At 39.8% G+C, this 12433-nt stretch overlaps 1 protein-coding gene across 8 annotated transcripts in view; it reads right to left on the bottom strand.

Annotated features, from left to right (window-relative positions):
- Positions 1 to 12433, bottom strand: part of PCBP3 (poly(rC) binding protein 3) — a 237492-nt gene that overhangs the window by 183155 nt on the left and 41904 nt on the right. The gene's annotated exons all lie outside the window — the stretch shown is intronic.

Here is a 12433-nt window from a genome sequence, read left to right as displayed (position 1 = left end):
TGAGGGGAGGCTCTGAAGAGAAGAGAGCCACATTAAAAGAGCTCCAATAATCTGCAAAGGGGGGAGGTTCCCGTCATCTGTTGCCTAATTCTAAGCAACACATGAAACTCAATGAGGCAAAGCAAAAACTGAACAATTTCCATTGTTCAATAGATAGTTGGGAGACATTTAGAATTCTGACCAGCAAGAGCAGAGTTCCAGTTGAATGGCCAAGGCAATAAGTTAGAGACAGCAGAGAAATGCACCTAAATAATGAGGCTAAATTACCGCTAGAGGAAAAGATACCCCAGGGGCTTCCCAAGTAGTGCAGAAGTAAAGAATCTGCCTGCCAATGCAGGAGACAAAGGAGATGCCAGTTCAATCCCTGGGTCAAGAAGATCCCCAGAAGAAGGAAATGGCAATCCACTCCAGTATTCTTGCCTGAGAAATCCAACAGGGGTCGCAAAAGAGTCAGACATGTAAACAACAAAAGATACTCCACATTCATCTAAAAAACTTGAAGTAAAACTTTAAAAAATATAAAACTGATTCACAAATACCTCACTTACCTCAAAGTATAAAATTCAATCAGAGAAGGCAATGGCACCCCACTCCAGTACTCTTGCCTGGAAAATCCCATGGATGGAGGAGCCTGATAGGCTGCAGTCCATGGGGTCGCTAGAGTCAGACACGACTGAGCGACTTTACTTTCACTTTTCACTTTCATGCATTGGAGAAGGAAATGGCAACCCACTCCAGTGTTCTTGCCTGGAGAATCCCAGGGACGGGGGAGCCTGGTGGCCTGCCGTCTATGAAGTCACGCAGAGTCGGACACAACTGAAGCGACTTAGCAGCAGCAGCAGCAGCCCCATAAAGTTTAATAGTCTAAAAAAACAACAAAATCCAGACACTAATATTCACAATGTCTACCATCCAACTCAAAGTTACTGAACCTACAATGAAGCAAGAAAATGTAACCAAAAAACAAAGGGAAAAGCAGTCAGTATGAATAAATCCTGAAATGGAGGGATGTCCGAACAAGAATTTTAAGACAACTATCATAAATATGTATAGGTATTTAAAAGACAACATGAACGTGGTAGGAGATAAATGGAAGATATAAAAAAGAAACAGATGGAACTTTTAGAAGTAAAGAAATATATATATATACACACACATATATGGAATATATAAATATATGAAAATATATGTGATGCATATATATGAAATATAATGAAATATATATAATGAAAAATTCAATAAATGAGACTGCTAATTAGGCTAATCCCCAAAGGCCGTATACTACATAATTCCATTCATATAACATTATCAAAATGACAAAACTATAGAGATGGGGGGCAGATGAGCTGTTTCCAAGGGTCGGGCAGTGGGTGGCATGGAGGATGGATGAGAATACAGAAGTAACATAGGGAGGTCTTTTGTGGTAATACAACACTTCTGCATCTTAACTATGGTGTTGATTATACAAATCTAAACTGAATAAACTGCATAGAACTCTACATACACACAGCAAGAAAGACATACAGCTTAAAAACACAATGAAAGCTGAATAACATCTGTGTTCTGGTTAACAGTATGTCAATGTCAATATATCAATGTCAATGCCTTGCATTTGATATGATATTATACGTGTGCAAAATGTCACCACTGAAAGAAAGTGGGTGAACAATACACAGAACTCTTCATGTTATTTTTACAATTTCCTGTGAGTCTACAATTATTTCCAAATGAAACATTTAAAAAAATATGTGAAATACAGCTCAGAGTTTTGAGGGAAATTTATAGGTCTAAATGCTACTATAAGAGGAGAAAAAAAATCCAAAATCACTTATCTTAGCTTCCACCTTAAGAAGCTAGAAAAAGAACAGTAAAGTATATCCAAATAAGCAGGAAGAAAAGAATAAAATCAAGAATAAAAATCAATAAAAGGAAAGTCAGATAAAAAAGAGAAAATCAATGAAAGCAAAATCTATATATTTGAAAAATAAATAAAGTTGACGAACCACTAGCTAGATTTATTTTAAAGAGAGAGAAAATACAAGACACAAATCTCAGTGAAAAACGTAACATCATTTCAGATCTTATCATAATTAAAAGGATAATGAAGCAACATAAAGAGAAAGTTGACATCACTGAATTTAATAACTAGAAAAATAAGTACTTCACAAATCACAAATTACTAATGCTGACTCAGGACACAAAAATCTGAAAGGCGCTAAAATCAATTCCATTAAAAATCTTTTCACAAAGGGAATTTGAGGACTGAATGAATTCTATTGAAAATTAAAGGAAAAAAAAATATAACCCAACACAAACTCTTTTAAAAAACAGAGGAAGGAACCCTACCTAATACATTTAATGAGGCTAGCTTTATCCTGTCACAAAACCAGACAGAGTCTACAAGAAAAGAAAACGACTGGCCAATTTCCCTGATGACCACAGACATAAAATTTCTTTTAAAAGTATCAGCATATCAAAATCAGGAAAAAAATTAGATATATTTTTCTTTAAAAAAAGATAATCCATCAGGACCAAGTTGAGTTCAACCTATGAACATAAAGTTGGTTTCACATTCAAAATTTAAATGATGCAACTCAAGTAATAACAGAACAAAGGAAAAATAACCTGTAATTATTTTAATAAATGCAAAAAACACTTGAAAAATTCAACAAACATTTATGATAAACAATTTTTAATTTAGAAAACATGAAAGCAAAAAATTGCCTCAAGCTGATAAACGAATATTTGGAAAAACCTGTTAACATTATATTTAATGGTGAATGACTAAATGTGTTCCTCTTAAGATGAAAAAGAAAACAAAAACATCCTCTCTTACCACTTCTATTTAATATTATACTAGAGGACAATATAGTGGGAAAGATAAATAAAAGGCATGCATATTTAGAAAGGAGCAAGTAAGGCTATCTTTACTTGCAGATGACAACATCATGGAGTAAAAGGTTATTAAAATTAATAAGTGACTTTAGCTAAGTAGTGGATATAAATTCAGAATACAAAAACAAACTATATTTCTATATACTAGCTAATGATTAGAAATGAATATCTTATAAAACTACCAATTAATTCAGTTCAGTTCACTTCAGTCACTCAGTCATGTACAACTCTTTGTGACTCCATGGACTGCAGCACGCCAGGCTTCCCTGTCCATCACCAACTCCCAGAGCTTGCTCAAAGTCATGTCCATCAAGTTGGCGATGCCATCCAACCATCTCATCCTCTGTCATCCCCTTCTCCTGCCTTTACTCTTTCCCAATATCAGGGTCTTTTCTAATGAGTCAGCTCTTCACAACAGGTGGCCAAAGTATTGGAGCTTCAGCTTCAGCATCAGTCCTTCCAATGAATGTTCAGGACTCATTTCCTAGGATTGACTGGTTGGATCTCCTTGCAGTCCAATAGACTCTCAAGAGTCTTCTCCAACGCCACAGTTCAAAAGGATCAATTCTTCTGCACTCAGCTTTCTTTATAGTCCAACTCTCATATCCATATATGACTACTGGAAAAAACCATAGCTTGGACTAGATGGACCTTTGTTGGCAAAGTAATGTCTCTGCTTTCTAATATTCTGTCTAGGTTGGTCATAGCTTTTCGTCCAAGGAGCAAGCATTTTTTAGTTTCATGGCTACAGTCACCATCTGCAGTGATTTTGGAGCCCCCCAAATAAAAGTCTGTCATTGTTTCCATTGTTTCCCCATCTATTTTCCATGAAGTGATGGGACCAGATGCCATGATCTTAGTTTTCTGAATGTTGAGTTTTAAGCTAGCTTTTTCACTCTCCTCTTTCACTTTCATCAAGAGGCTCTTTAGTTCCTCTTCACTTTCTGCCATAGGGTGGTATCATCTGTGTATCTGAGGTTACTGATATTTCTCCCGGCAATCTTAATTCCAGCTTGTGCTTTGTCCAGCCCTGCATTTCGTATGATGTACTCTGCATATAAGTTAAATAAGCAGGGTGACAATATACGGCCTTGACATACTCCTATAGCTCAGCTGGTAAAGAATCTGCCTGTAATGCAGGAGACCCTGGTTCGATTCCTGGGTCAGGAAGATCTGCTGGAGAAGGGATGGGCTACCTACTCCAGTATTCTTGGGCTTCCCTTGAGGCTCAGCTGGTAAAGAATCTGCCCACAATGCGGGAGACCTAGGTTCTATCCCTGGGTTGGGAAGATCCCCTGGAGACGGGAAAGGCTACCCACTCCAGTACTCCGGCCTGGAGAATTCCAGGGACTATACAATCCATTGGGTCGCAAAGAGTCGGACACTACTGAGTGACTTTCACTTTCACAATTTGGAACCAGTCCGTTGTTCAATGTCTGGTTCTAACTGTTGCTTCTTTACCTACATACAGATTTCTCAGGAGGGAGGTAAGGTGGTTTGGTATTCCCATCTCTTGAAGAATTTTCCACAGTTTGTTGTGATCTACACAGTCAAAGGCTTTGGCATAATCAATAAAGCAGAAGGTGTTTTTCTGGAATTCTCTTGCTTTTTCTATGATCCAACGGATGTTGGCAATTTGATCTCTGGTTCCTCTCTAAATTCATCTTGAACATCTGGGAAGTTCACGGTTCACATACTGTTGAAGCCTGGCTTGAAGATTTTTGAGGATTACTTTGCTAGCATGAGAGATGAGTGCAAATGCGCAATAGTTGGAACATTCTTTGGCACTGCCCTTCCTTGGGATTGGAATGGAAACTGACCTTTTCCAGTCCTGTGCCACTGCTGAGTTTTCCAAATTTGCTCACATATTGAGTATAGCACTTTAACAGCATCGTCTTTTAGGATTCGAAATAGTTCAATTGGAATTCCATCACCTCCACTAGCTTTGTTCATAGTGATGCTTTCTAAGGCCCACTTGACTTCATATTCCAGGATATCTGGCTCTAGGTGAGGGATCACACCATTGTGGTTTTCTGGGTCATGAAAATCTTTTTTGTATAGTTCTTCTGTGTATTCTTGCCACCTCTTCTTAATATCTTCTGCTTCTGTTAGGTCCATACCATTTCTGTCCTTTATTGTGCCCATATTTGCATGAAATGTTCCCTTGGTATCTCTAATTTTCTTGATGAGATCTCTAGTCTTTCCCATTCTATTGTTTTTCTCTTTTATAACAATACCCAAAAGCACAAAATATTTGAGGGGATAAATTTAACAAAATATATGCAAGCATTGCAAAAGGAAAACTTTAGGATTCTGCTAAGAGAAATCAAAGATTTAATAAGTAGAGAGATTACAATATTGATTGGAAGATTCAGTATTATTAAGATGTGATTCTGTGTGAACCGACCTATAGATTCAAAGTGATCTCAATCAAAACCCTAGAAGTTAAGAAGCTGATTAAAAAAATAAAAATAATAAAAAATAAAAAGAAGCTGATTAAGAAGGTGACTCTAAATTAAAAAAAAAAAAAAAGCAAAGGCCTAGAATTGTCACAACTATTTGGAAAAATAAGAACAAAATTAGAGGATTTAGTTTATCTGATTTCAGATATCCAGTCATCAGTACAGTGTCATATTATTATAAAGATAGACATAAAAATGAAATAGGATACAGACTCTCAAAATAGGCCCAGGATTTATGAAGTTATGATCAATTGATTTTTGATAAAGGTGCAAAGACATTTCAATGGGGAAAGTATTTCCAACAAACTGTGTCAGAAGAACTGGGTGTGTATATATATATATATATATACATATATACATATATATATATATAAATATACATATACAGAGAGAGAGAGAGAGACATCCCTAATGGCAAAAGAATCCACCTGCCAATGCAGGAGATGCGGATTCTACCCTTGGGTGGGGAAGATCCCTTGGAGAAGGAAATGGCAACCCACTCCAGTATTCTTGTCTGGAAAATCCCGTGGACAGGGGAGCTTGGTGGGCTACAGTCAATGGGGTCACAAAGAGCTGGACACGACTGAGCAATTAAACAATAACAACAATATGTGAATGAAGCTCAATCTTTAGCTAACAATATACATAAAGTTAACCCACAGTTTAAAGCCAAATTTGTGAAACTTTTGGAAGAAAATTAAGAAAAAAATCTTCTTGGACTTTGGACTAGAATTTCTTAGAAACATCAATAGAAAGCAATTCATTGAAGAAAAATGATAATTTATATTTCATCAAGATTCTAAAATTCTGCTCTTTGAAAGACACTATTTACAAAATGAAAAGGCAAATAGATGGAAAAATTCTCATACATATATCTGAAAAAGAACTAGTATTCAGAATATACAAAGAACTTTTTGTAACTCGATAATAAAGAAACAACAACCGGATTTTAAAAATAGCAAAACATTTCAATAGACACGTCATGAAAGACATACAGCTAAGCAGCATACGAATACACAGTGAAGTAAGCTAGAAAGAAAAACACCAATACAGTATACTAACACATATATATGGAATTCAGAAAGATGGCAATGACGACCCTGTATGCAAGACAACAAAAAAGACACAGATGTGTATAATGGACTTTTGGACTCAGAGGGAGAGGGAGAGGGTGGGATGATTTGGGAGAATGGCATTGAAACATGTATACTATCATGTAAGAATCGAATCGCCAGTCTATGTCCGACGCAGGACACAGTATGCTTGGGGCTGGTGCGTGGTGATGACCCAGAGAGATGTTATGGGGAAGGAGGTGGGAAGGGGGTTCATGTTTGGGAACGCATGTACACCCGTGGTGGATTCAAGTCAATGTATGGCAAAACCAATACAGTATTGTAAAGTAAAATAAAGTAAAAATAAAAAGTAAAACAACAACAACAACAAGCTTGTCATCAGTCCTCACGAAAATAACTAGGACCACAGTGAGATACTAGTACCTATCATTAGTCTTTAGGAAAATAAAAACAGAGTCATGATGAGATAACCAGTACATATTTAGTAAAATGGCTAAAACAGAATGACTGGCAGTAACAAGTATTGCTAGAAATGGCAGTTAACTGGAACAATCAGGTGTGGCTCCAAGGAATGTAGATTCACCTAACACCTTTGGAAAACAGGTAGATTCTTGTGAAAGCATTTCCATAGCACTTACCATTCCATCCAGTCACTCCACTCCCAGATACTTACACAAAAGAAATGATAACAAATTTTCACACAAAGATAGCCACACAAATACACATAACAACTCTGCCAAAAGCTGTAAACAATCCAAATGTCTGTCCATATGCAAAAAATCAAAGATGTCATACAATGGAATAGTACTCAGCAACAACAGGAATAAAACAGATTCACACAGCATGGATTAATCTCAAATGCACAGATACTGAAAGAAAGAAAACAGACAAAAAAGAAGCCAGTACCTACTGTATGATTCCATTCACAGGAAATTCTGGAAATAGTGAATCGCATAAGCAGTAAGATCTGAATGGAAAGGGGCACCAGAATCTTTGGGGATGATGTTCTTCACTGTGGTGGTAGTTACAAGGAATATACATATGTCAAAATTTATTCATCTGTACATTTAAATAGATGCATTTGATTATATGTAAATTATTCAGAGGGGATGGAGAATTCTGCCTTCTATCACAGAGTTGTGGTCAGAGCAGGCCAACACTACCAATGGAACAAGATTTTTTTTTTAGAGATAAGTTTCAACGACTGTATTTCTAAAACCATCAAAGCAATGAAGACTATTTGAATTAAAATTCCTCACAAGGAAGAGTCCTTATAGATATGCTAAAAATAAGCTGCTAATTCTGAACACTGGCTAAGAATCAGGCTTGGTCCAAGCAAGGGATTCTACAGGAGGAAAGAAAAATCGGCCTTGCTTTTCTGCAGCCTCAAGGCTTGCAACAGACTGGAAACTAAAGGAGTGTCCAACACAAGATCTGTTCTCCCCACTGGACAACTGCTGAGGCTAAGACTAAGCAAAATGCCAGGGAGCTGGGCCAGCAAGACTGACATTTCTCCCCTCGTTTAGGGCCAGGAAAGGGGCCTGCAGTCCATATACAACCCACCTCCCACCAAGTCATCTGCCAGACTTTGCACCCATCAGTGTGTGGCAGCAGCTCAAAATCGTCCAACTGGAACGTTCAGGGCTGAGGAGACAGGGGCCTGTAAGCATTTTGGTCAAGAACCCAGGAAAGCTATTCTCAAAATCGGGGACAAACTAGAGGTTTTTAAACAATGGTCTTAGAGTCCATCTCAAGGAGCTGAAAAAAAAAAGAGAGAGAGAGCAAAGTAAACCCAACCTAAGCTGAAAGAAATAACGAGCAGAAATTAACAGTGTTTTTAAAAGGTAGGGAGAAAAGTAAGCTAAAAGCTGGTTCTTTAGGTAGATCAACAAAATGTATAAATGTGCAGAAACTCACAGAACAATAAAGATAAAAATAATAATAAAGAGTATAAATCATCAATACCACACGTAACAGAGGAACCATCTCTACAGATCCTTTAGACAATAAAAGAATAATAAGAGACCATCCTGAACTACTTTAGGCAACAAATTCAACTTAAAAGAATTGGTAAAATTCCTTGAAAGATAACAACTACCAAAGCGCATTCAAATAGAAACAGATAACCTGTGCAGGGCACACTGATGACATAAACCGAATTCCTAGTTAAAAACTCTAAGATTAGAGGGCCACACTAGTAAAGTCTACCAAACATTTATGAAGGAAATAGTATTAATTATACACAAACTCTTCCAGAAAACAGGAGAGAATACTCCGAATTCATTTTATAGGCCAATTTTATCTTGATACCAAAACCAGACATTATAAGAAAAAACGTATAAGATACATTTTTTCTATCCCTCACGTAACTGGACACTAAAATCTTTAAAACATTCTCAAATCAAATCCAGAAATATTTTAAAAGGAAAAAAAATCACAACCGAATGAGGTTTATCCCAAGAATGCAAAGTTTGCTTAACATTTATCATTTAATATAATTCACCATATTGACAGAATAAAGGAGAAAAACCAAATGATCATCTCAACAAATGCAAAAACACCTTTGACAAAATTCAGGACCCAGTGATGAGGAAAATTCTAAACAAACCAGGGACCGGAAATCTCTCAGCCTACTAAGAAATGAAAGTCACTCAGTCGTGTCTGACTCTTTGTGACCCCATGGACTATACAGTCCAGGGAATTCTCCAGGCCAGAATACTGGAGTGGGTAGCCTTTCCCTTCTCCAGGGGATCTTTCCATCCCAGGGATCTAACCCAGGTCTCCTGCATTGCAGGTAGATTCTTTACCAGCTGAGCCACAAGGGAAGCCTACCTATTAAAAGCCTACAGCTAACTTCAGATCTAAAGGTAAAATACTAAATACTTTCCTCCTAAGACCAGCAATGAACTAAGGCTGTCCACTCTCACCATTCTATTCAGTACTGTGCTGATATCCACAACACAAATGAACCTCAGAATTATCATGCCAAGTCAAAGAAGCCAGACAGAAAAGAGTACATAGTGTATGATTACATTAATAAAGAATACAAACTACTCTAAAATGACAAAAAGTATCTCTGTGCTTTCCCGCAATCCAGAGGAAGAGCAGGGAATGGACAGTACATGGACAGAAGGAATCTTCTGGGGTGATGGAAAATTCCTGTCTCACAGTTGTACACAGCTGTCAAAAGTCACCCAGCTGTACACTTTAAATGGATGTAGTGTATTTTATGTGCATCATTTCTCAATAAATTTTATAAGAAAAAACTGATTAAAATGTTAATAGATAAACTGAACTTCATCAATAAGAATTTATATTTCTCAAAAGACATCACGCATCACTGACTCGATGGACATTAGTTTGAATGAACTCTGGGAGATGGTGATGGACAGGGAGGCCTGGCGTGCTGCAATTCATGGGGTCGCAAAGAGTCCGACATGACTGAGCGACTAGACTGAACTGAAGAGAGTGAAATACACGCTACCCGAATGGTAAGATGTCTGCACTGTATATTTTAAACAAAGAATTTGTCTCCAGGATGTACAAAAACTACTACAACTTAAAAAAAGAGAGAGAAAACAAATCAAAACTGGACAGGAGACTTGAGCAAGCACTTTGCAAAGAGGACCTTCCCGTGAACAACAGTGACAAGGAGGTGTCAGTGTTCTCAGCTGCAATACTATGATTTACAAGAAAGATATATTTGGTCTTCATCCCTGTTCCTGGCAAAGAACTCCTACAGCCCTGGGAATTTCCTGAAGTGAAAGAAGGACAAGGGCATCTTTTACTATGTAATGAAATGACTTTGAGAAGTCCCTAGATAATCCAGGGATGGGAGCTGATGGCCTGGGGAACCACCCACATGGTTAGGGAGCCAGACCCTTCTGGGGAGGGGAGAGGGGCTGGACACTAAGTTCAATCAGTCACCAGTGGCTGATGATTCATTGAGCTGTGCCTAGGTAACGAAGCCTCCCCAGAAATCCAAAAGGCTGGGCTTTTGGCTTTGGAGAGCATCCGGGTGGGTGAGCAGGTGGCACTGAGGGGAACGTGGTAGACCAGAGAGCAGGGGCGCTTCAAGGCCCTCTGCACACTACAGATCTTCTACTGACAGCTCATTTGTAGCCTTGACAACAACTGGCAGTGTGAGTAGATGTTTCTCTGAGTTCTGTGAGTCACTCTAGCAAATTAATCAGGCCCAAGGAGGGGGTCATGGGCACCTCCAGTTTGTAGCCAGTCAGTCAGAAGCACAGGTGATAAACTGGACTTGTGATTGGCATCTGAAAGGGGACAGGGAGAGCCTGCTGACACTGAGCCCTGAGCCTGTGGAATCGGATGCCGTCTCCAAGTAGATGCTGTCATAATTGAGCTGAACTGTAGGACACACAGCTGCCGTTGCAGAACTGTTTGTTGGTGTGGGGAAAAAGCACACGTTATCAGCAATCAGGAAAATACAGATTAAAACCACAACAAGGTACCACCAAACAACTCCAGAAAGGCCAACATTAAAGAGACAGAGACCTGCAAGTGTTGTTGAGGGTGCAGAGCAACTGAATTCTCAGACATGATCGGATAGCTTGCAAACCAGCTCAACCACTTTGAAAAACTGGCAATTATCTACTAAAAATAAACAGACACAACAATTCCACTTCTGGGTACATATGCAAGAAAATGCATGTCTATGTTGGCCCGCAGAAACCTGTAAGAATAGTCGGAGGAAGCTTTATTCTTAATAGCCCCAAACTGGGAATACCCAAATGTCCATCAGAGGAAGAGGAGGATGTGTGGCTGCATGGACACTGGAAGACCAAAGAGCCACAAACAATCCTCTACACATCTTTCTGAATTCCTGCTCCGGCACAGACTTTTCGAGAATACCCTCTCTGTTGATCTCATTGTTGTCACTTTTTCCCCTTATAATACTAAAGGCTTTTCAAAAATCACAGAGATTGTTTCCCCACTGACAGTATCTTATGAGAAAGACCAAGAAAGAGCCGGTCTCTGTGGCTTTATTGGACAAGCAGCATGTGTTCACCTCCACACCCTGCAGAGGGCCCCTTCCCGTCCGCCCGGTGGCTGCAGAAGTGGCTGAGGGTGGACAACACCCTCACTCTCGCCTCGATCCTGTGCACCAGGGGCCCACCCTGCCTAGGAGCCCTCCCTGGGGGCTCCGTGTCATCTCACAAGCTCCACCCCAGCAGATGTGGAGACACTTTTTTCTGTCATACTAGTTAGAACACAGAAGTGTAGGAGTGAAGCAGGACAGAGGTCACCCACTGCCCACCCACCACACCTGCCCACATCCTGCCGTCTTCAGGATGCAGCTGAGATGCCTGTCCTCCCCCAGGCCTTCTTCCATCCCCCTGAAGTGCCTGCCTCCCCAGAGCCCCACATCCTTCTCCTGCTCTTCTCCAATGCCATGTGGCTGACACCCCTACGGTCATGAGGACACATGAGTTTGTGCGCCCTGCCCCAGCCCAAGTGGATCATGGGCTCCCTGGATTAAAGCAAGACGCACCCCTGTGTTTTCAGTAAACAATCTGTTGGGCTGAATTCCTAGCAGCACATCTCAGAGCCTCAGCCTGGAAAGGCCTTCTGAAGGAGAAGGGGCTTAGGGCTCACGTGATGAAAGCACATGCCAGCATATGACATGAGGAAAGAAAGAGCAACCTTTGTGAGGACTCTGGTTTGCTGCAGTGACAGTATTAATTCCAGTGGAGCGCTTGGCTAGGAATGTGGGAGTGATTAGCTTATTGCTGAAACGCTGGCGAGCGTGCTGGTTCCTGGCCCGGCCCCAGCAGAGTGTGATGTGAACATTACACGCCATCAAGCTGACTCAGAGAACAAATGACTAAGTTTCCGATAATCAAGGAGATTCTGGCTTGGCCGTTCTTCATCCTGATGCAACCTGAGTGTAATGCATCGTGAGGGATGATCCGGCCGGGCCTAGAGGAAATGTCTCTGGTGCGGCGTGTGTGTCCGCAGCCGGTCTGGCCTCACAGTAGG

This window comes from Capra hircus, chromosome 1, assembly GCF_001704415.2.
Source record: "Capra hircus breed San Clemente chromosome 1, ASM170441v1, whole genome shotgun sequence".
NCBI lineage: Eukaryota > Metazoa > Chordata > Mammalia > Artiodactyla > Bovidae > Capra > Capra hircus.
This window is presented reverse-complemented; position numbering and strand designations above follow the sequence as displayed.